This window comes from Euprymna scolopes, chromosome 8, assembly GCF_053919585.1.
Source record: "Euprymna scolopes isolate OS-2025 chromosome 8, ASM5391958v1, whole genome shotgun sequence".
In the NCBI taxonomy this organism is placed as follows: domain Eukaryota; kingdom Metazoa; phylum Mollusca; class Cephalopoda; order Sepiida; family Sepiolidae; genus Euprymna; species Euprymna scolopes.
The window spans coordinates 35748055-35775364 of record NC_136489.1 but is presented as its reverse complement, the minus strand read 5'-3'; positions in this window follow the sequence as shown (position 1 = coordinate 35775364).

Sequence of the window (27310 nt, the reverse complement as noted above, 5' to 3'; positions counted from 1 at the left end):
TTTCTTGGCTTGTAAGCATTTTAAAAAAATAGATTTTTAAAGATAGATTACAAAATTTCAAAGCATGCAACTATATTCTAAAGGAGAGTATATTCAGATTTCGGGGAACATATACTCCGAATATATTAATCTATTATTTAGAAGAACTTTATCAAATGTAAATGAAATGCTTACACATCTATTGCGTATAAAATTCATTACATCTCGCCTTTAAATACTGGGCTTGTTCAGGTAGGAATAAGTATTAAAACTAGTTTCATCACAATAATAAAGATTCATTTATTTAACGTATGAATTAACTCATGATTAATATGTATGGCAGAATAAAAGTTAAGATGTAATTAGACATCATTATAAAAATTCGAGGCCTTACCTGCATGTTCCACATTAAAATCTCATATATTTTATGATATAATTCGTTTTTACAATCCACCCTATTCGCACAAGCAACAACAAACACTCATTGAAATTCTTATAAAAATAACCAACAAAAAGCATACTCTGAAATCAATACACATGTATTATTTACGCTACCTATGTTTGAAGTTCAGAAACTTATAATGATTTTCGTTGATGAATCCTATGTTTTATATCAAGACAAGATTTGATTCTCAAGCGACAAAATTTCAAAGATGACTCGTGTTGCACATAGGAGTATGCAAATATTTCAGTGAGTTTAGTTCTAGCTCACGTTTCTTTAAAAACATTGAAATTCGTTGATTAGAAACTGTTGATACCGATAAAATACATTAACTACGACCCTTCTCACTTCATGTTTGACGATTGACATGTGGTATCTGTCTTTTACCGGAGAATATACGTTCAACAATCTTTTTGTTATTAACGTGCATTAATATGTTTGATATTCTGTCAGCGGAAATGTTTAAGGTAGTACCAGTACACTGCAGTTGGAAATCAATAAGCACTCTTTTATTTCATATAATATTGTAACTTATGAACAGATAAACATCGAACATGCTATCTTAATGAAACTTCCGCCAAAGAATTCGAAACTGCCCATTTAAGAAGTAGTATTTCTGTACACAAAACTTCCTGTCCAAAGGGATATCCTACAAACTTTAAACTCTGATGAGTTCTTAGTTATACGATTGTTAACTTTTTCAGATTTTGCGTGCCTATCCTTGTTTTATCGTTATTTCCATGACAGGTGTTCGTCTGACCTCCAATCTCTGGTACCCCCTCGTCAATCTTTCACGAACAACACCCGTCTAGCTGAGCCACTGTGAAAAACTTCTTCCACACTATATCTGTGCCTAAATCAAAACGTGGATTCCATGAACAAAGCTTCTGTCTTAGAACTGCACGCCTGTGGAACTCTGTTCGCTCTGCCTGCTTCCCACCGGACTACAACTTGGATGTGTTCAAGTCCAACGTTAACAACTTCCTAATGAACCGCCCCCTTAAGTAAACACTTCATCAAATCTCCACACTAACGTAATGGACTTGCAATAACCCTAATCCCTGAGTTGCTTCCGGGCCTTGATAAGTGGTGATCACTGTGTAAAAAATGTTCATCGTAAACTGGAATGAAGTTTATTTATAAGATTGGAAAATTTACATTTGTCTACATTTTTTTTAAAAATATCTAATCTTTTGAAGTGTAAAACTGGAATATTGCACTTTAGAATATACAAGCAACTGCTTCTGAAGAATTTGCATAACAGCGTACACATATAAATTACATGTGATCCAGAGGTGTATTATATGCCTGTTTTACAAAACAACCGCGCGCAAATAGTATGTCTGGCAGATTACTATAAAGAATTGTTGAGCAAAGTTGGCTCATTGTATAAGTATACAGCTACTACCGCGCATATTCTTACAATGGATAGGTATTCGATGTTGATCCTTTGATTTTACACGCATACGGCTCAAGAAATCTTGTCCCCCCCCCAAAACTTGTCCAAATAGTAGGTTTTGAGCTAGCTTCTTAACTAAGAAATCAAAGGAAACGAATTGTTGTTGGTACGTTGAATCGGACATTTACTGGCCTATACAGAAACTGCCCTTGCTGTGTGCCTACATGCAGGAAGATACGCCTTGTAAAGACATTATTTTACAGAGCTCTTAGAATTTTTCTTGTTGTAATGTAGAACGCGAATTGGAGAACGCCAATAACATGTGCATTCCAAGTCGTTATCCAGAGAATTTATTTGATTATATTATTAAAACTAAAGGTAAAAAATATAATTTTGTTCTTTGGTCCCTCCAAGCCTTCTGTTTCCTGACATATTTTGGATAATAACACCTGTGTTAGATTTCTTCCCCTTCTTGCTCTACGTCTGGTCCTTGCTTTAAAGTCTGCATTGTTCCTAGTGGCCAAGGATGGTTTACATTACATTACACAATGTAATTTTAGTTTAACTCTCAGGGCGCTGCTGACAATGTCGGTTGAACATCCTTAAATTTGCAGATTCAAATCAACAAACATATTCCAGCAAAATTTAAGTTAAATTGGATTAGAAAATTTATTCTTATTAAATGATTTTTACGATCTACGTATATGAGCTAATTTGACCGACTTTATTACAACTGAACAAGCTTTATGAGAAGAAACACGTATCTAAAGAATTTTACATATCCACTTACTACGATGATTATTAAACACCTATATACTTGTGTTACATCATCTCAGGTATCATCAGTGCACGGTATCACGATTGAAGTCCACAGACTCGCATATAATGAAATATATATATATATATATATATATATATATATATATATATATATATATATATATATATATATATATATATGTTGGTGTGGTTATTGTAGATGTGTATATATATAATTTTTAATTTTATATCGTTAATTCCATGTTCCATATACTTAAATGGATTCTGGAATTACATGCAACCATATAATATACCACCCTCTTTAATCTACGCATATTTATAATCTTAGGCTTGAGCGAATTTTAATTCGGAAGTAAAAACAATATCCGGAGTAAAATATATTCTACGATAACCTCGATATTCAGCTATCAACCGGATATCCGTTTTTCATAAAGCGTGAAATTTATTCTTTGATGGCGTTAATAAATAAATATTATTTGTTTCTCTTTAATTCGGTTTCCTCAGATTTTATTGGCTTAAATTAACCTGACTTGGAAATTATTCAAATGCTGAACACTTCTAAAATAGGCATGTTTTGAGAAACTCATAAGACTGCATTTACACAAACGCACGCGCGTGTGTGTACATATATATATATATATATATATATATATATATATATATATATATATATGGGCATGTGTGTTTGTTTATGTATGCCTTGGAGCGTATATATATATATATATATATATATATATATATATATGTATGTATATATATATATATATATATATATATATATATATATATATATATATATATATACATTAGTATTCCCGTCTCCTGTTTGTTTGTTTGCCCCTAGATCTTATCCGAAAAAAAGCAAACGTTTACCAAATATCATTTTGTTATTTTATTAAGTTTCTACCTGGAAACATTTTTCCGTGTAGATAGAAAAAAATGTTTGGCGTTCATTGTTTATTTTTTTAACATTCCGAATAAAACTCACGAAAAAAACTGAGAAAATGTTATTTGTTTCTCTTATTTTATTTCTTACGACAATTCAGAAATCGGTAAAATTGTACCACGTAATAATTCAGCGTCGTTTTATACGTAAGAAAATTAAGATCTATTGCCCCTCTAAATTCCACAATTTACACTTTTTTCGCGTTAATTTAATCGAATAAAAACTTCATTTTTAATTAGAAAGTAAACTTTATACGAGGTAACCCAGCGGCATTTAACCCACCCAAAAATAGAGATCTGCTTTTTTCAGCCTAATAAATTGAAACAGCCTTTATAAGTATCATGAGAGAAAAAATAAAAAATAAATAATCTGTTAGATTAAGTTTTCACTTTTCTATATAATCTTAATGTAAATGAGCAGCCACTTGTTGGTCATCATGTGTTCAACGAGACATGCACCCTCTAGCATTTTTTCAAGTTTGGCGGTTGAGGAGGACGGCAAAATCTGAAAAATACAATTTTTATCTGGTTGGGGGATTACCTTGGAAACATAAAATAACGATATATTTAATTCTGAAAAATTCAATTGGGGGGGTTACATTAAAAAGTTAAAAAGACAAATAAAAAGCAAATAGAACCCCCCTAAAAAAAAGCAAATCTAAAATGCCCTTTATTTACATAAAAACGCAGTAAAAAAGTGGACTTACAAAAAATTAAGGTAAATGTGTAATTTAGCGGCGTAAATTATTTGACAGTAAAAGTATTATAAAAAACATTTATTTTTATATAAAACATTTTTAGACCCAAAGGCTGAAATAAAACGAAAAAAAATGCATTTTTATATATTTTTTAAATATTTTTTTATTAGACTAAATACGGCTTACACGTTTCAAATTTGGCCTTTTTAGGTGTGGCAGATCGTCTTTTTAAGGCGACATTTGGCATTTTACCGTGTTTCATTATAAAAAAAATATTGCGGCCAAAACATAGTCCATGAAAGAGTTTTAAAATGCCAATCTGCCAAACATTAGAAAAGCCAAATTTTAAAAGCAATATAAATAATAAATATAAATGATAAAATATAATACAAATCAATTGTTTTCTGATTTTAATTCAGTCTGTGATCTAATAATGTGTTTTATATAAATATAAATTGTTTTATATATTTTTTTTGTCTGGCAAATAATTTACGCCACTAAAATACACATTAACCAAAATAAAAAAAATAAATGCACTCATTAATGTTTATAAAGGTTAGATTTTAGGTTTACAAAATCATGGGGTTTCTAAGAACAGTGAACCCGTCTTCCAAAATATCTGGTGGAAAAGGTATCAGATACTTTTTTTGGGTTGGGGCGATTACATTAACATATTTGTATCTGTTCTTTTATTTTTGAAAGTATTGTGGAGGTATCTACGTTACCCATGATTAAAATGATAAGGTGTTTTTCAAACGGAACTCAATGTCAACACAGCAACACCGGGTACCCATGCTTGTATATATACATATATATATATATATATATATATATATATATATATATATATATATATATATATATATATATATATATATATAACTACTTCATTTACTCACATCACAAGATCTCCAGCTACGGTATAGCTGGAAATTTCTTCTTAATTATTAAATCATTTCTCTCTGATATGTTCATAAGAGTAGTGGTTGATGGCAGGAATCAGAAGCTTGAGTCCGTAAGGAGTCCCTCCTGGACCAAACTCTCTTCCTGATCTACATTACCGATCTTACAAATCACATCCTTACATCAGTCGTAGATATCTATGCTAATGGCAAAAATATCTATGGTAGCACATCTCAGACAGAAAACCACGCAGTTCTCTCTGATTCTGTCTCCTCTGACCTTGAGCACGTCGTTCAATCGGGAAAGAGTTGGCTTGTTAGTTTAATGCATCTAAAACCGAGCTTATATCTTTACATCATCAACGCTCTGATCCCCATCTGGCATCTATTGAAATGAATGGTTTTCGTCTTGGGGAGGCCGCATGTTTTAACAAGCTTCTTGACTTGATCTTTACTCCCGATCTTAAATGAAGCACTTACATTAACTCTCTTGCCAAAACCGCTGGGAGAAAAAATGGTGGTATTCTTCCATCGATCCAGTAGATATCTCATTGCTGAGACAATTCTTTCTATATAGAAGAGGCAGGTACGTCCAAGCATGGAGTACTGGTGCCATATTTAGGAGGAGCAACTAGGAAGAACTTATCTAGACTTGAAAAGTTTGAAATAGAATTCGTTGCCTCGTAGGGGATGCCCTGTTCCCTTCCCTTCAAGCTCTTTCTCACAGGAGAGATGTTGCGAGGTTGTATCTGCTTTATCGATATTTTCATGACAAATGCTCTGCTGAGCTTCAATCTCGCCAAACTTTCAAAAGAAACTCCGTCTAGCAGACAAGACTATTAACAATTTCCCCCACACTTTATGTGTACCTTAACCTTAACGTGGATTCCATGAGCAATGATTCTTTCTAAAAATTGCACGCCTATGCAATTGTATTCTACTTTCCTGCTTTCCAGCTGTATACAATATTTTTGTCTTCAACTGTAACGTAAACAAGTTTTTGATGAGCCGTTCCACATAATTAACAAATTTAGCGAATGTTCATTACTAATCATTACTATATTATCCACGTTCTGCTGTACACTCTTTAACCCTTATCCTCGAGTGGCCTCTTGACCTTTACACGTGGTGACGACTATGTAAAAAAAAGAAGGTAGAAATACGCTTGCTCTCACAGAGAATTCAAACAAACGAAGGTTTGGATTTTAAATTACAATCCTTGAAAGCAATACAATCCATCCGCATCCACAGCTGGTTAGGTGTCTAATGGAAAACAGATGATATATTTGAATATAAGATTGAATGAACTCACAACTGTGTAATCGTCAGAAGAACCACCGAAAATCGCGTCGACGAAAATAAAACGCGTAAGACGATAGGTGGAAATTACATACAAGTTCATTATAATCCTTACACTATTAGATATGGTTAATGATAAATTACCTGATAGTACTTTGATTAAACTTCCCGTCTTAACATAAAGAGGGGATATCAGTTGGCACATATACATTGAAAACCTTGCTTGATCTGCTGCAAGAATATGCATCTCTCTACTCCGCTTGAAATTTGCTTACGCTTAATAGTATACTTTACCTCTAAAATGCCAGCAATCATCAATATAAAGAGCAGTGTTAAGGCATTTTCGTGGTATACCTACTACCAGTCTCTTGCTTTTAAACATACTTTAATTAAATGTCGTCAACCTAGTAAGTTCTGCACTATAAGCTAGGTTCGACCACTGCCCCATCGACGAAACGTTGAATATTTCTGTCCGTTTTACAAATGTTTTAACAGTGGATTCTCCGACGACTAACAAGTCCTTGTGCCATTTCGACGAAAATACACCCGACAAACCCGACAAGCTGAAAATTCACCCGCCTACATAGTGCTGATTTCTAGATTGAAGAAAGCCTTCTATTCTAATATTTTCTTCCCTAAGACTGGTAGACGTTGACATTCCCATTCGGGTTCCTGCTTTCTTGACTGTAACGGCATGCAAAAAGTGTAATGTAAACGACATCATTCCCCCTGACTCCCTTTATACTATTTCTACAAATTATTTTCCAGGTAGTAATCGTCTACATCCAAATGACACTATTCCTTATTTGGAACCCAAATGCAATAAAACAACAACACCAGCAACAACAACAACAACAACGACAACAACAACAACAACAATAATAATAATAATAATAATAATAATAATAATAATAATAATAATGTATAAGTAATAATAATAGTAATAATATTTCATATAATAATAATAATAGCAATAATAATAATAATAATATATAAGTAATAATAATAATAATAATAATAACAAATTTCAAAATATATTTACAACATAGTAATAATAATAATAATAATAATAATAATAATAATAATAATAATAATAATAATTTATCCATGGCATGGATCGACTACAAAAAGCTGTACGGTAGGGTTTTCAAGCATGAATGCTGGAAAATGTATAACATGCCCATCATACCATTAATAGTAGGAGTACTAGTACAATCCCCTAAAACTTGGAAAAAGGAATAGGAGATATTGGAATCAAAGGAATGACCCGAAAAATGCAATGAACAACAACCATGAAAACAGCTGAAATATTAAGGAAAACTTCTTGAATGTGGGAACAAACAGACAAGGGCGAGAAGTGTGGTCCAGAAAGCTGCTGCAAAGACAAACATGAAATACTACATGGAAGAACACTGACACCGCATATCTATAAGTTGTCTTACCAAAACCTACCCCATTGCCACACAACTGTCCCCCACCCCCAAAAAGAGCAAGCCCAAATAACCAAGTGGCGTCAAGGAGAAAGTAAATACCGATGAACTTACCAGACCTCTGCGAATAAGTGTGAAGATAACTGAGATCTTGGGAAGGCTTATTGCCATTCAAATCCCAGCAAAGACAAGTAGCAGCTGCCAACGAGAAATCGATGCCAACAGCTATTGCGATATAGGAAATTTATTTGCAAATGTTATCGAAAGAGGTGGAGAGTACTGGAAACCTGGAGAGCCGTGGTGTCACTCAGTTTCCATAGAACATCACATGCTGTTTTCAGGGAAAGATCTCTGAAGACCGGTTTTAAAGATCCTAGTGAGCCAATAATAATAATAATAATAATAATAATAATAATAATAATAATAACGTATAATGTAAAATATTATTATCCAGATAGATTATGAAGACTATTAAATTACTCAGGAAAATTAAGAACATTGAATTAAAATTATAATCATACATATTTATCTTAAAGAAATTTTAAAGTGGTAAATACATACAATGGTATATGGTCTCTTTAATGGCAGGAAAATAACTAATTTCGTCATGAGAAAAACAGGAAAATGTAAAATAGAAAATAATAAAAGAAAATGATGCGGGAATCCTTCAAAATTATTAGGTAGTAATGATATCTCTATGGTTATTAAGTGTCTCCCCAAAAACTCTTCTCTGCCCGATATTGTTGGAAGAAAACTGTATCCCCATCATTGTAAGTCATGTACCTCACATTATCCTTGATGTTTTTTTTTAGTTTTTCTCTTGGGATTAACCGGCCGAACACCGAACGTACCTTCCTAACAAACATAATTTCAACTGGGGATAATTTAGCATTTGAATGTTTGAATGTTGTTTTCTTCCGTGCCGATGTTATTATTCTTTTTTAAAACTCGTTTAAAAGTGTCGAAAAATCTTCCGCTGGTCTGTTTGATCGAGGGTTTAATGTTGGTGGTGTAATGTGTTCAATGACCATGCCTCACAGTAGTGCTTTTTTTCTTGACCTGTGTGCATAGTGCGATTATCACTAACAATTTTTTCCGAACCCCGAAACGACTAAATAACTCGTGCTGCACTTTTATTGTGATTGCCGTTGTAGGGTGCTTGTATTTAAAATTTTCCGGCAATTTTGACATACTATCTTCGATTACTAGGTAATAATACCCCTTCAGAGGTCCTGCGTAATCAATAGAGATGTGTATCTCGGGTATATCTGTTTTAGACCTAAGTTGCGCCCCTATGGGAGGGACTCTTGCGGCTGGTTAGCATCCTTTACATAACTTCACGATTTTCTCACTGTACTAATAACTTACAGGACAGCAGGTGAATCCTCTCATAAGGACCTTCATTCTGGATGTTCAAGAATTTCCCATGTGGAATTCCTTTTGGATTTTCTTTTGTAATACTTGCGGTATTACCACTCTGTCTGCGCACATCAGAGTTTCGTCACACATAGAAAACGGAATCAAATACGATCCTTTTCTATTCTTTTCGTTTTGTCCCTCTTGTTTATTTATCTTATTAATATATTTATGTTTTCGCTGCTTTCTTAATTTCCTCGAGTGTAACGGGAAGTTCCCTAACCGTATTTATTAATATATCTGTTAGTTCATTTTCTTCTTTTAATGTAGTTTCTTCTTTTAGTGCAGTTTCTTCAAATTCAGTTTTACTGGGGATAAATCTTGACAAACCATTTGCATGTGCAATTTTACTATATGCTAGGAGTTTCATTTTGCAATCGTAATTGAGCAAAATAATACTCCATCTCTGTTACCTACTTGGCGTATGAGTAGGTATCCAGTTTCCGAACAAAACTCGATAGTAGTTGTATATGGTCCGTTTCCCAGATTAAAGATATTCCATGAATGAATCTATGATATATTCTCACGGCATATACACTCGCCACGCCCTCTTTTTTGATCTGATTGTACTTTCTTTCAGCGGGTTATAAAACCCTCGAGGCGTGAGGTTTAGTAGATCCATCTTCCATTATGTGTAGAAGCATCACTCCTAAACCGTATTCGCTCGCATCTGCTGCTACAATTAAATCCTTTTTCGGAATGGAATGTGCGAACGCTTGATCCGATAGCAACCATCTTTTAATTTTTTTGAATGCTTCCTCACGTTCTTTCGTCCAGACCCCTTTTTTATTGTCCTTCAATAATTAATTAAATGGTGCTCTTAGTTCGTGTATATTTCGGATATAAGAATTATAGTAGTTCGCTAGACCCACGATAAACTGTAACTTCATTACATTGTCTTGTCTATGCATGTCTCTACTTGGTTCTGCCCTATTTGTGTTAGGTCTTCTAGCTTTCCAATCAATTATGTTCCCACATATTCAATCTTGTCCATAACAAAATTACATTTATCGAGAGCCACTTTGAATCGGTTGTCTTCTATTTTCTCGAGTACTTTCCGAATATGGGGTTATGCTCTTCAACATTTTTGCGTCTTATCAAAATATCGTCTAACTAAACCATTGAAACACCCAAGCCTGCTAGCATGCCATCCATAATTTGTTTGAATGAATTTTGTGCTACTTTGAACCAAATGCCAATCGTTTTAGGGAAATCATTCCTTTATGAGTATTCATTTTCAAGTATTTAGAAGAATCTTCGCGGATTTGACCTGCAAATATGCGTCTGCTAAGTCAATTTTTGTGACAAATTTTCCTCCAACGTAGAAAATATTTCTTCAGGAGTAGGGAGTGGATAGTTATGATTCTTTAATGAATCATTCAGTTCCGTCGAAAAATCTCCACATACCCTGACTTTTTTTTATTTTTATATTTCACATAAACTGTGGGTTATTCCCATTCAGATTAATACCCTTTTTTATTAATCCGATTTCTTCGAGTCTATTTTAATTCGTTCTCGATTGTTTCTATTGCCGAATACGGAATCTTCCTTTTGGGTTTAACCACCGGTTTCGCTTCGTCTTTCAGTTCATATGCCACTTCCGTTTTAGTGCAGCAACCAAGACCTTCAGAAAATGCATTTTAAAAATCCTTCTCCAAATCCCTAACAAATCTTCCTGGCAGTTTAGGACTTTCAGATCTAGTAAAATTTACTCTTTTGAAAATGAGTTTATTAGTTTCTCTCATAAATTGAAAAGTATAATCTAATCTATACCGAATATATTAGATTTTGTTCCAGATATCACATACAGTTTTGTTTTAAACGTCTTTTCACTCGGGGTCGCATAAGTATAACATTCACCTTTAATTTTTAACTATTTTCAGACATTCCTCTGGCAATTTTCTTTGTGTTTTGCAGCTTAGTAGAACCAATGTTCTTCCACGCTCAGATAAATGTCGTTGCCCATTGCTATTGGTGGTAGGGAAGGTTTCTTGCATTTATTGAAGGACACTAGTTTAGTCTTGGCGGCATTGCACGTGACCATCCATCTTTTGTCCCCATTCCACTACAGATCGGAGGTAATCCTCTAGTGCTTCTGCCATTTCTTTAGATATGTATTCATTTGTTTTCCTGTCATGGCTGTTATAGAGTGTGGTGTCATCAGCATATATACCCATCTCAGAGGCAATTTTATCGGGGAGGTCATTCATGAATATTAGGAACAACAGAGATCCAAGGATATCCCCTTTGGGCACTCCCGCATGTATATCATAATTTTTGGATGTACGACCGTCGAGGACAACCTGGGTTTTTCTCTTATCCAAGAAGGATTAAATTATGTGAAGTATTCTACCAGTGATACCGTATGCTCTAATTTTCCTGAAGATACCCTCATGCCATGCCCTGTCAAAAGCCTTAGATATATCTAGAGCTACCGCTCTTCCTTCCCCGGTTTTGTCCAGTGAATGGTATAGACGTTCAGAGATTACAGTGAGGATGTCTGCTGTTGAACGGGCTTGTCTAAATCCATATTGTTGATCAGTCAGAAGTTTAGCATCTGCAAGATGATGGACTAGAGCTTGGTTAATTAAGGTCTCAAATATTTTGGCAAAGAGTGGGAGGAGGCTAATGGGGCGAAAATTTAATGGGCCCGTTCTTTCTCCAGAATTCTTGAATACTGGTACCAGAGAAGCAGTTTTCCAACAGCCTGGAAAGCAAGATTAATTAAGGCATTTGTTGTATAGTTTGGAGAGAAGTGGAGTTATTTCAGCTGGACACTTTTTAATAAACCTGCTGGGATAAGATCGGGTCCACATGCCTTTGAAGTGTCAAGGTTTTTTTTATGATAGCATGCACCTGAGCAGGGGTGATGTTCAGATCGTCTAGCGTGGCGTCTGCTCGCATAGGAAAGTCAGCTAAGGGGTTGTCGAGAGGGTCTAGTGTGGAGTTTGAGGTAAACCGACTGGCAAGCATGTTAGCCTTCTCGGTTGCTGAGCAAAGAACCTCGTGATTGTTGGTTTGTGAGGGACTCGTTGTATTTACTACACTGTTGTAGATTTTGCTGTATTTCCAAACTCATTATGCTAGTTGGACTGGGAAACATTCTCAGCATAGCTAGTTCAGTTGCTTGATGGCGGTATTTATTTCAGCTCCTATACATCCACTCTAAGCTCACACATAAAACGTACAAACCTAAGTGTATTATTTAGACTATACATATAATACTACACTATACATAATGTTCCAAAATTTTGGACTTGGTGAAGCTAAGCAATTTCATTAGTAAAGCGACAAATTAAAATGTATATTCGGGAATACTATTGTTGTTTGATTGCATTTTTGCTTGTTTTTGCTACATTTAATATTCTAAAAATTAATTGATTCATTCATTTTTAATACTCTAATAAAATAAGATTCTACATGACAGTCGGCTTTTTTATTAACATGGCAGGCACATAATAGGAAAAAGTAGAAAAATGTCGTAAGGATAAAAAAAGTAAATAAAAAGCAAATACTTGTTCAAATATAAGTTCATTTGTAGATAGAAATATTTCTGACGATATTTTAAAACGTGAAGCGAATTGCGTTTTAGCAAGTATTATCATTATAGTGTATATACAACATTTCAAGTGCTGGCAACATCACAGACTTATACTCTTTACCAGTGAGATGCATGGATTACTTAATCCTTATAAGTCCCGAATCTTTTGGGTCATTCAACTATTTATTTTTTCCACGGTATTTACAAATATATATGTATGTAGAGGACTCGTCGTATTATAGCTTTATGGAACTGGTTTGTAAATAAAACAAATAGGGCTGAATGATTCATATCAATCGGAATATACCACGCCTGAAAATGTATTTATATTTTTCATAATTCTTTCTTTCTTGTGCAATTTATTTATAAATTGTTATATATAAATTGTTTTACGAGGTGTGTTTCAGACGTCATGCCACCGATTTTTATTTCTGATAAGTTTATCATAGGGCGCAGAAAACTGCATAGTTATCGTAAGTTTGCTAATTTATTCATGACCTACAATTTACTTTTTTTGTTGAAAATAATTCTGGCGTGAGCCCCATAAATAAGAATTATTGTGACAAATGTACGTCAGAAGTACATATGCATTATTGAATTCCTGGAAAAGTTCTATTTTCAATAGTCTCCACTATGTAAAATAACTTCTGGTGGAGAATAGGTCAACACATTTAATGGTACTACACCGGTGTCATAGACTTTCAATATTTCGAGTAACAAAATAGGATAATTTAAAAAAAATAAGGGTATTCGTATTATAAAACGTGCTCTGGAAGCCATGAACGCCTGTTGTTAGCTCTACTAAAAGCGCATTGAGAATGGTTGTGACTATGTAGACCATTACATTTTTAAGAACAAAAATAGATAACTGATCTGAATTGTATCTTTCTTCCGACGTGGTTAAATTATAAACTAAAAACAGAGGAAACTTTATATTTGGAACCGCATCTGTGCATCGTATTATAATGGCAGTAAAGGTATAGTGTTTTCCTATAAAAAATGTCATTAGTGATTTTAGTATATTACATCGAATATTTCACGAGGTTTCATACTGGAATTGAGTTGATATGTAGACGTGTCGCAATCATAAGTTTTGCAGGTGCTGAGTGACAAGGTTAATACCAAGAAAACAAGTATATTCTATTTAGACTATATTCTAATGTGTTAGATATATTAGGGCGTTTCGGCATGTTTTGTTCTATAGAAAAATATAGCTGTGAACCGCTTCACGTAAAAAACTCCTGAACAGAAATAAAAACACGAATAATTTATTGTAAATTAATAAAACAACATATATGTGAATATGAAGATACTCCAAATATATCAATACATTTAACAGTCGCCGAATAGACACATCAGGTAAGATGCGAATCTAAACTCTTTAATAATATAACTAGCATTTTAAAATATGTTACAATAGTGAAGACATTCATAGTTCAACCATTTAACACCACTTTTATGCTTAGTTTCTAAAGGGCAAATCAATATATAACTTCAGATTCGTCGTCGCACTAGCGATGTCTTCTTGTTATCTATATTGTGCATATAAAAAAATTGGCATCGCTTATTTTTTTTATTTAACCATATATATACATATATATATATATATATATATATATATATATATAAATGTGTGTGTAATCTAATATCAATTTTAACATGAAAACTTTAGCATAGATAAGGTACAACCACAACATGATTAGAGAACTGCATACACGTTTAATATTTGCAATTATAATTATCTGGCATTTACTTTTCTATGCTAAACTTTTAAATAATATATAATTGGATGCATAATTATTTCTTTTTAATTGGAAATAAATTACTGCTATATAAATAAAGACGCTAATGTAATTATGGATGTAGATATTTTGTTTGAATATAAAAGTAGAAACTGTTGTAAATATTATTGCTGCTGGCTATTATCTTTGTATAAGCTCATATTTAGTTTTGCGTATTTCCCTTATATAATTGATATTGGCAATATACCATGTTTGTTTGAAAGATAAACAGAAATTATAATACGGATACATTCTTCAGTGTAAACAAAAAATAATAATAGAAGTAGAGATAATTAACAAACTCTACTTTTGTAATTTTTTTAGAATAATCATAACATGCAAAATTAAAATGGAATTCAAATATATTGCAATATCATCCTATCTGTGTAAATTGTGTGAACGCTGTGCAAATATATAAACATATCCAGATGCATTGCTATTTTTTACTTGGCATAACAGAGCCACACGTAAGTCATTGCGATTGGTATTAAGAAAAAGATGTATAAACTTTTGTATAATAAGCTTCAATATGAACTCATTTTGTATACTATATACACATATCACTCGAGAAATCATCGATGAATTTACAGTTAGATTGTATAATTGCGTTCTTATACGAATATTTACACAACGGCTCAGAATCTAATAGTCAAAATTAAATACAAATATATTTAAAGAACACTCGTCGAAAGTTCGAACGTTAAATCTTGCATATTCTACTATCACAAAAAATATTACAAAGAATGCATATCAAAAATCTCTGAAGAAAACCAACAATACATCTATGTTGTATTGTAAATATATCTTATAGACTCATTTTTACAGATTGCGTTCTAACGTATATACGCATTATGATAGTGGTGTTTTTACCTAAACTGTGACTTGTTAAGTCAGAATAGTTGCATTTATATTATTGTTTAAAAGCTAAGTAGCGAGACGATTCGAATAAGTATGATGGACGTAGTCCCTATGACGATGCCAACATTTTTAGGTCAGTTTGGGGGTGAGATGGGTTAGTCGTTTTCCGTCATAAGTGTGTCACCGGTTTTGGCCTCTTCTATTTATATATTTCGTCGTGATTTATATTAAAAGTCCGTTAAATTAATGCTCTATCCTCCCCAATGAATTATGCATTAGCCATCTCAATCCAGTAGTAAACATTCCTCTTCTTCTATCTATTTCATCGCCAACTGGTTCTGCAACGCTCCGAAATTTTAGTACGTTTTCCGTCAGATATATAAACATACATTAGCAGAATCAGTTATTGTTATTAATAATCACTAATATATGGTTTTATTAGGCTGAAACTACATTTTTGAATCATTGTTCGTGTTAGATTCTTTTAGATATGACAGTAAATAAGCAAATATATTACGCATGATTGTTAAAAGAAACTAGGGCTTGTATATTATGTAGTAAAAAAGAATCGTGCAAACCTTTTACCACTGGCAATGCCCGCTTCAGAGAGTGAAAGAAGAAAGAAGAAGAGAATGGCAACTGCGTCTATTTATAGACTTGAGATCATGGGAAGAGTATGCAAATAACTTTGGACGGTTTTGTCCTATAAAACCCTGTATTTGGGAGAGAGGGTGTCTTTTTTGTTTGGCAGAAGCAATTGCTGTCAGAAGTTCATTGGACTGCAGGATTGAAGAGTGAAGATTGAGTTGTGGGGTCATTGTATTTAACCACATATTATTAAATATTACTCTCGTTGTATGTGTGTATTGCTATTTCGAGCTGCGTACTCGTGATCTATGTATAGCTTGGCAATATGGGCATCATGTTTCTACGTTTCAGGAAATAAACATAATGTCATCAGTAAATGTATTCGTCGCTGACAAAAAAAACAATAGTGTCATTTACAAATATTATTAACAATAATGATTTCAAGAATTGAAAATTATATTTAAAGAAACATTACATTTACGTGACCGACATTAGTCTTAATCTGTATCTTGTTTAATACGAGCGCAGACATTATATAACTTACGCAATAATAACAGCCAGATGAATATTTAATGCTGTAATGTTGATGTTTTACGTCATAAAATCTAGAGATATATCAGAACATCCGCCATAGTATCAACTTTGTTTTCTAGTGTAAGATGATAACCGTTTATATAATAACTGTTACAATATCACACATACACCTAGGTGCTCTCATTGTATTATTATTTCTTTTTGCAGAGTTTTCCTGTTCTGGTTGAGTATAACAGTTGTATAGTATGTAATTTTGCCACAAAATCTTAGTAAATAGTGTTTTACCCACAGTTGACTGTTGACCATACAACATTTAAATTTTAACTATGGAATGGTATCCTCTATTAGAGTTTTTCTTTCAATTACATATTTCACTAAATTATTCAGGCCTATATTTTGATGAGTTGTTTAGCAGACGTGAATGTGTATATGTGGTTAAAAATAAAGTGCGGCTCGTGTTAGGAAAGAAAAAAAAAGAGAAAATAAAAATGGCGCCCCTTGTATTTATGGACTGAAAATCACGTGATGTGACGAAAGGGAGGGAGGGGTATGGAAATGAGATCTGGTTGGGTCTCTCTATAAAAGAACCGTCTTCTTTATTTTGGGCGTGTGGAAAATGCAGAAAAGACGGGAACAGTTGGATTTGAGTTTGAGACTTTTGATCTGAGCTTGAGTTCAAATTTAACGTAAGTATAAGACACTTTGCTGTCGGGTCTACAGTCGAGACATTCATTATATCTTTGTACGTGGATTTTTATGCATTTTCTAAAGCTAGAAAGTAGCATATCTGTGCTGTGTTTTAGAGACATAAAAGACAAGATCGAGGATGTAGCTACGTTAATACCAATGTATTTGGAAGGACGTGCTCTAGCAGACTATCTAGAAATGGGAGAGACAAACTATGCCATTGCTAAAAGCATTGAAAACCGGTGAAATCCCGCATTTCCGAGAGCGCGTTTGAGGCTTACAACAAGCTCAAAAGAGTTACCTGGATTGGGGAGTCTGTGGACATGCACCTGGCAGGGATAAGGCGACTAGCAGCATTGGCTGGATATGAGGAACGCAGCCTTGAGAAGGCTGTAAAGCTGACGCTTGTAACTGGTTTCCCTGATCACATCTCCATGGAACTGCAACGGCTTACTGATAGTGAAAGCATGGAGGTGGAGGATTTTCTAAGGCATGCTAGAGTGTAGGCGAAAAAGCTCGGTAAGCTGGGGGCAGTCGCGGCGGATGTGGGAAGCAAAAAAGAAGCGACCAGTGATGATGCAAGGCCGTGGATTTACCGGTAACTGCTTTCGATGTAAAGGACAACACCTGATGAGAGACTGTAGGGAGCCACGGCCAGATAGTATCTGTTTTCGGTGTGGCCAAGTAGGGCACATTAGCAGGAATTGGTCTTCGCTTCCGGGAAACGAGTAAATGGGTGCTATTTCGCCAGTAGTCACCCCTTTTATACTAAACAGGGGCATGAGAGTTTGTTACCACAGTTAGTGATCACAATCAATGGAAAGAGAGCTAGAGCTCTTGTTGATACAGGATGTAAAACAACATTTATTACTACGAGCGTAACCAACTCTTGGAATGGAACCAGCAACGTTAGAGCGGTGGATGGCAGGAAGAGGAATGGTGTGGAGTGACCGATGCGGAGATTGTAGTAAGGCATATACCATTGCGACTAAGAATGATCGAGCTGGATATACTGGTTGCAGGAATTGATGTGGTGTTGGGCCTGGGCGCGATAGACCAACTGGTAGAAGCTCCTATTGCTAAGGGCCTGGTGAGGTTGGCAATCAGAGTGCACCGGGAATAACAGGAATTGTAACCAGGGGTGATAACAACCAACCCTCGAAATCCAGACCATGTCTGATTGAGGCTAATGTCTTTCGATCCTGCTTCGATGGCGAATAAAGGATGGTAGAATGTTGATGATCCGCGGAGCCACCCGTATTGATGAATCGAATCAGCTGCTACAAAAGCACTCTCAAAGAAGGTGCGGAAACGCAGTTTGTAAAAGAAGTTGAGAGATTGATAGAGGAAGGAATATTAATGCCGTGGTCAAGGAAAGTTGAAGGAATGTTGCCACTCATGGCTGTGGTCCAACCTATTAAGAAGAAAGTTAGGCCAGTGTTGGCTTTCCGTGAGCTGAACAAGTTGGTGGCTTGTCACACAAAGACGGAATCCACGTGTGTGAAGAAGTCGTAAGTAAATGGAGGAGGATGAAGCCGGCAACTAAAATTGTGGACCTGAAGTCAGCATTCCTCCAACTTCATGTGGAAGGGAAATTGTGGAAATATCAATTTGTAGCGTAGAAATGTCAAGTTTATTGTCTGACCTGATTAGGATTTGGTTTGAACTTCTGACAAAAGATAATTACAGCAGTTCTTAAGACAGTGCTGGCCAAAGACGATGCAGTGAAGAGAGGCACCTGCTCTTACATCGACGATGTACTAGTGGAAGAGACAGAGGTGACTGCAGAAAGGGTGAAAGAACATATCAAAGCATATGGACTGACGACAAAACCGCCTGAGTCACTGGAAAAAGGAATGGCTTTGGGATTTCCACTACAGAACAATAAGGCAGGAAAATTGATGCTTGGGCGATGAAATGAGATCTCTGGAGCCAAGGTTGACCAAGACAAGAGAGATTTTATTCTATATGTGGAAAGCTGGTTGGTCACTACCCAATAGCTGGATGGCTGCGAACTGCGTGCAGTTTTATTAAATGGCAGACTGGGACAACCAGTTGGGAAGATTTAGTTGATCAAGCACTGCTTCTCAAGATACAAGCAGTCATTGCAGAAGTGAAAAAAATGGGCCCTGTGAGAAGAGAATGGAATGTAAATGGGGGTCCTGAGGGGTGATATGGACTGATGCTAGCAGTGTATCATTAGGAGTATTATTGGAAATAGGAGAAGTGGCTGTTGAAGATGCTGTCTGGCTACGCAAAAAGGATGATTACACTTATATCAGTTTTTCAGAATTCAATGCTGTGATGGAATTCATCAATCTGGCTCTATAATGGGCGCTACAGAAAGTAAACGTTAAAACAGACTCTGCAACAGTGCTGTCGTTGATTAACTCGGAGATGTCTGGTGATAAGCGGATATAAACAAAAGGAGCAGCGGAGATGCTTATCAAGCGCATACTTGGAGCGCTGGGTGACTTGGTTCGAGTATTCGAACTAAAGGTAGCTATTACCTTACTTCTCTCACAAAATATAAAGCAGATGAGCTTAGAAGGGTCAAGAAAGCCTGGCTACACAAGGAAAGAGACAGGATTCATGCATATTGTGCAGTAGACAATTTAAAACACCTTCATAACCTTCGTCATATTGGAAAGGAACGGACACTTTAGCTGGCAAGATAAGTAAACCCGCACGTCACAAGGCTAGACGTCCAAAAGGTGGTGGAACAATGTAGGGAATTCCAATCAATCGACTCTGCACCGCCTAGACATGAAAATGGGCCTGGGAGAATCAAGAATGAAACAGCAGAAACGAGAGTTGTTGAGGGTTTTTTTATGGAAAGAAGGACAATAGAATAGATGTTGGTGGATAATGGTGCGTCTTTCCGCTCGGAAGTTTTTAGAGACTTATGTGCAAAGTGGAATGTGGGGCTATATTTTAGAGCTGCATACCTCCAAGTGGAAATGGAATGATAGAGAGGCACCAACGCACTATTAATGTTGTGGCATCAAGAAGCCATATTTCGCCCCAATAAGCAGTTTTTTGGTACAATATGACGCCGAAGGCTGGTCAAGACGAACATTCAGTGCCGCACCGGTCTATTTTTTTATTAAGTGCGACATCCATTGATAACACAGAGAGAAGTACAGGCCTACGTGGACATCGCAGTTGCTGAAAATGTGTGGGTGAAACCACCCAATTCTCATTGCACGACTCGCTGGGGAAAAGGTATAGTGACTGAAGTACTCTCCAAAAACAAGGTAGCAATTGAATGCTTCGTAACATTTTAGATATACGGAATGTCTCCTTGCCATCAGAGGAATGGAAAGGTTGATGCTGATGTTGAAGTGTCTGAGAAAGAGCATTTTCGACGATTGCACCGTGAACGAAGACGCCCAGCGTGGATGGCAGACTATGATATTAATTATTGATCTTAGTGATCAAGGGGGCGTGTGGTTAGAAGTAAAGGACCTTACCTACTGCATCGTGCGGCTCGTGTTAGGAAAGAAAAAAAACGAGAAATAAAAATGGTCGCCTCCTGGTATTTATGGACTGAATATCACGTGGTTTGACGAAAGGGGGGAGGTGGTATGTAAATGAGATGTGGTTGGGTCTCTCTATAAAAGAGCCGTCTTCCTTATTTTGGGCGTCAGTGTGGAAAGTGCAGGGAAGAAGAGAACAGTTGGATTTGAGTTTGAGACATTGATCTGAGGTTATTTTCAAATTTAACTTCAGTATAAGATGACTATTTTGTTGTCGGGTCTACAGTCGTGACATTCATGAAATCTTTGTACGTGGATTTTTTAATGTAATTTCTAAAGCTAGCTAAGTAGCAAATCTGTGCTGTGTTATAGAGACATTAATGTGTCGTACATAATTTTGTAGGCACGCATTTATATCATTGCCAGCGGGGGGGATGATAATAAATAAAGCGACAAAGTTTAAAGAATCCCTCAACACAAGGTTTATATGCCAAAAACTGTAGAGACGGGAAAACACGCACTAGTTGTTCAAGTTATCATATTTTACCCTGTCAATATTTAGAATATTTGTCCGTGCAATAAGAACGTTGATAAGCACCAGTACTTTATCTTAGAACATTATAACCAAATATAGGGGAGGTATTTTCGTGAGCAGTCGAATGTTTTTGAATTCAAGTAAATAGTGTGCTTTATCAAAAGAAAGGGCGTCGGTGCTCTTCTGGGAGAATAGAGAATCCGGATTTTTTTCAGTGAAACAAGCGGAGCTAGAAGTTTATATGGTAATCAGAAATGCCCTCTCATTAAGCATTTGCTCTCCAGTGGAAAAGAAAAATGCATTATTATCTGATTCATATATGCTATTCGAAATGTGTGCATTACATAAAAATTAAGAAGAAAATGTAGCACTCACTTGGTACGTGTGCTTCAGGTATTTGCCAGGTGATGAGTTTAGTTTATTTTAGATGAGTTCGCTATTTGAGTGAATATGCTAAATCCTAATAATCGACTCCTTGAAATCCGTAGTGACTAGGATATATTAGAACCTGCTGTAAATAAATGTAACGATTATGTGTGATATGCCAATACTAAACTTAACCTTTAGTCTTGGATAATCAAATCCCTAATACCTGTCAGTTATAAGAGTGTTTCAATGCTGTAATGGAAGCATTGCTAATTAGGACAGGTTGATGCAGTTTATTTATGGTAAGAAGTTTGTATGAAGAAGTAGAACTTACGTTTCAAAGACTGTTAAACCCATAAAAATTAACAAAAGCAAAATAATGACAGGGGTACCCTCTATATATACCTACACTACACGTACACACGCACCCACAAACGCATACGCACATATATATATGTATATATATATATATATATATATATATATATATATATATATATGTATATTTAAATAGGATGGGTTAGGAAATTCCAACGAAAGAAGAGGTATATTTAAATAAGGGAGTAGTCACCAACAATGTGTATTTTAAACATTATTTTATTATTCCATGTCTTGGTTTTTCATTGAGAATTATGTTTGGATCATTGTAATAATGTTTTTAAGTCATTGAAATCGTGTTTATGCGCGTTTCAGACGTTCTGTGAAGCGTCCTCGTCAGAAATTATTTTAAAATGTGTTGGAGATGTAAAAATGGCAATTTTCGTAGTTCATTTGAAGTGTTTTCAAGGGATTGCGGTTGTAAGTGTGTATTATTCATTGGCATGTTCAATATTGATTACTCTTTTATTGGGCATGTCCAGGCCGCTGACCTGGTTGTAGTCACTCTCTCTTTCTGCTAGTGTTTTTTTTTCTTTTCCTTTAGGGTGGGGTAGGGTGTGTGTGTGTGTGTGTGTTTGTTCTTGTGTGTGTGCGAGTGGGTGGTGGGTGTGCGTGCGAGTGTGTGCTTGCTTTTAGTATTATGAGGTTATTTTCTTCCTTAGGAAGGTGACTGTGATCAGAGGTCGTTACTAATGTGTATGTGTGAGGAGGGGAGAACCAGCTCTTCTGAAATAAGGGTGGGGGTGATTTCATTCTATTTTGATATCCGTCTGCCTAAACACTGAACGGAAAGCCAGTTTTAAATAAAAAAGTGTTTTATAATCTTACACTGAGATTAGACTACACACCATTAAATGAATTTGATATTAGTACTACTTACTTCACGTATGCCAATATTTCTGTCAGCAGAGGGAAATTATTACATCATTAGAAGTATATTGTAATCGTCCCTATACAGTCGTCATTGTCTTTTTACATATATATATATATATATATATATATATATATATATATATATATATATATATATATATATATATATATATATGTATATATATATAAATATAATGGGTTAAGAAATATGCATATTTCAATGAGGGAGTTGCCACCAAAATGTGTATTTTTTAACATTATTTTATTATTCCATGTTCTGGTTTTTAATTGAACATTATGTTTAGATTATTGTAATAATATTTTAAATCATTGACATCGTTTTTAACGCGTTTTAGATGTTCTTTGAAGCGTCCTCTTCAGAAAGGATTTAAAATATTTCGAATATATTAAAGATGTGCTTAAAATGTAAAAGAACATTTTCGTACTTCATATTCAATGTTCCGAGAGGTAAAAACATGTGTAAACGATTCTAGCTTTCATTCGATTGTCGAATTTTTATTACTGGTTCATTGTGCTGGAATGATCCCTTGTGTGTGTCTCTCTCTCTCTCTATCTTTCTCTGCCTCTCTCTCTCTGTCTTTCTGTCTCTCATACATTGTCCGATAGTAGATTAATTTTGAGTGTGAGAAAGTGTTTAGAGCGATGGAGAGAACAGATTTTATGAGACGCAGAAAGAGCAATGAATACAATATATGGACTCCAGAAAGATTTGATAAGGAAAAAAGACCAAGAAATTTTAGAGTCGATTTCTCATCGACAGCAGAACCATCTATAAGAATCTCAGGAAGAAAAGGGACACACCTCCGATTGCAGGATAATAGTTGAGTCTTAACCGGAGTAAACAGCTTGTGTTTCTATTCATCTTTCTTTCTTTTTTCTCCCTTTTTTTACTCTTACTTGAGTGGGGGTGAGGAACCCATTAATACATTACTTGGTAAACTGGGTGAATAGGGTAGGATGTGTATGTGCGTTTGTGTCTGTGGGTGTGTGTTTGTTTTCTTTTATTGGTTTAAGAATGTGTGTTCTGCTTATAGTAATATACATATATTAGTTTCCATAGGAAAGTAACTGTGATTCCATGTCGTTACTAATTTGTGTGTGATAGGAGGGGAGCAGATCCTCTGAAATAAGGGTAGGTGTGTTTTCATTCAATTTTGATATTTATTTTTTGGATTCTTAGATTTTAGTAATGTGATTTTTCGTTTAAGTCTTTGATTATTCAGGTATTCTTTATATTATGTTTGTTTAGATAAGGAAATGTATTTATAAATATACGTAGGGGAATTTTTAATGTTTCTATTTATTTGTCTCCACATGTGTGTAAGGGCAGCCCCAGGATCGGTTCTTAGTGTGGGGAAAATCTTGTTCCCCAGATAAGAGGAACCACTTTGAGGGGTACTGGTATCGGAGGAAGGATGATAGAAGGAATGATAGTTATATCAGTCATGAAGGATGTATCCCCCACTGAGGGGAGAGCGAGGTGTTGAAACAGATATTACACTATGGTTCTAGGGGTGTTCTAGTGTTGCTAGTGTCGAGGTTAATTAGGGTTGGTATTGTTCAATGTCTTGTATATGAGACAGGTGTGTTATGTATGTGTGTGGTTGTATGCCTGTATGTCTGTGTGTGTTTTAATGTGTCAGTTCTGATTTATGTGTGGATGTGTATATGTATATGTTCGTGCATGCGAGTGTGTCTTATATTTCATGGTGTTGTGTGTAAATATTTAACTCTGTTTAGTTCGGGAGTGAATCTTGTTATGAAAATTTTTCCTGTGTAAATAAATAAAAAATACTTGTCTGTTTGGATGATTGCCCTTATTTTGTAAGCTCTTTCAACTGCATATGTGTAGGTTTTTTGAAACACAGAGGTGTCTGTTATCTGCAATGTTGATGCTGCTCTACTGTAGGGCCACTTTGTTTCTGAAATATTGGGGGGCGCCTATGTAAGATGTGTTTCAAGTGCTGCATCTTAGTGATTATACTGCATTTCTGGGGGTGCAATTTAGTTTTTTTTATTTTGAATATGTGTGTTGGTTGTTTGAATGTGTATGTGTTTCCTTCTATCATGATGCCCATACTCCACATCGCGGTTTGTTGCATTTTGTAACCCCTTTTTCGAGTCCACTACAATGGCGACAAAGATGAAAAAAAAGAAAAAAATTATAAAGAACTCACGCGCAAAATCTTCAACTCTATATCCTTCCGAAATTGTTGAAACATTGTAGCATAAATAAAATCTACATTAAAATTATCTACTCCAAGAAATTATAAGTATAATATCTTTTTTCATGCTTGCTAAAAAAGAAAGAATAAAAGCAATTTTGATTTAATTTGCCGTAGAACGGGTCGACTCAATTGTTCATGCAAATTACATATGGACTTTATGTTGAAGATGTTTTTCGTTTACTGAAATTTTGGGAAATGAATTCTTGTATTTTGACAATGTGGATATTGTGACGACTAGCTGTTCGTTTGAACTATACCGAAAGAAGAAACGGAAAAAGGCAGTGTGATAAAAGGGCAAATAATCTTTTTACATGCCGTGAAGGCATTTTTTTGTTTGCGATGATTTAAAACAATGTGTTTTTCTTTCATCTTCCAACCTATTTTTTGCAACGGCACGCACGCACACTAAAAGACAATTATATCTTCTATTTTATATATTTTTCTTCCACATACCAATTTTTAAAGCACTTTTAAAAAGAAAGATATTGTTCTGTTTGTTAAACATTTTGCTCGCCAGCGGAGTGAGAAAAATTCTGCTCGAACAACGTTATCTATTATTGAAAGCAGGAACCTGAAACATTTTTTTCTAAAACGTAACTTTGCTGAACACAAGTCTTATAGTATATTTTACATCGTATGTGTTATATTGTATATTTTACATTGTACATGTTATATCGTATATTTTACATTGTATGTGTAATATTGTATATTTTATATTGCATATTTTATATTGTATATTTTATTGCATTTATATTTCATGTTGTGTATTGCATGGTGTATTTTGTATGTAGTATATTGTACAACTTTTTTCTCTACGGTAAAACAAAAATCTCCCTCCATTTTCGAACTATTGACATATCTTTGTCAAAAGGATCACGCGTCAAAAAGAAAATGAATTAATCCATACTTTTGCACTCATGGTATAGCTAATGAAGATTATTTTATCCATAATTATACACATTTTTCATGAATCTGACTTCCGTTAAAGTTAAAAATTCCCTTAAAAAACAGAAGTCAAATTCGATTTCTAATCGACCAGCAAAGAAGAGCTGACGATAGACTACAGCAGGCAGAATAAAGAATGGTCCAAATGCAAAACAGAGCTGATGACAGTCTTTTTGCATTACAAACAGAACAAAAAGGGAGAACTGCAGACATACCCCAGGTTTTAATGAATAGGAATCAAGCTACAGAAGATGATACATGTGTTCTCCAGAGGTCGGTCATAATAAGTATAATAAAAAATTTCACCTACTGTCCTGAGGAAAATCAAACATTTGAAACGTATTTCAGGCGGTATAAAGATCTGTACAATACTGACTGTGAAAATTGGGCAGACAAAAAAAAGCCTGTTTGCTACTCAGGAAATTATTGATTACAGGGCTTGGCAAATTTGTCGACTATATCTTGCCACAAAAGTTTACCGATCGGACGTTTACGGAAAGCGTTAAACGAGTAACTGAACTATTTAGTTTGAAATTGTCGCTGTTCCATAGACGGTGGACATGCTTAAACCTTACGAAAAAAGACGGTGTGGGCAACCTGACATTTGCGTTGATAGTCAACACACCCAATGACGCTTTTTAATTTTCAGAATTGAGTGCCGATGAGTTTAGCTGTCTCATATTCGTCCAGAGCTAAAATTCGGCAAGCTTCTCTGAGAATCGTAGAAAAGTTGTTTCAAAACTGGAAAGTGAACCAGGCTTAACTGTACTTAAACTGGCAGAAGATTGTCAAACGAGCATTAGTATCAAGAAGGGCTCAAAGGACATCGAAGAATTTCGTATTGCACACATAAAGAACATACAGAGAAGACGTAAGTGGCAGTCTCCAAAAATCAAAACCAAAACTGGGCGCTATCTTAAACTCAAGCACGAAAGACAAGGGGCCCAGAAGCCTTAAACCACTTGTTTTCGATGCGGAAACTTGCATTGGTAAGCAGATTGCCCTGTTCCCACCAAAGAATGTTTTAATTGCAGAAAAATTGGGCACACAAGCTCACACTGCAAATGGTAGAGTAAAAGTAAAATTCGTATCCAACAGGTTAGAATGAATGAGAATGACGAAAATAACAGTCGAAATACGTCTTAGAATTTAAACCAAGGAAGTTAAATTACGGTTAAACCTAGCGTCGGACATACCGATAATAAA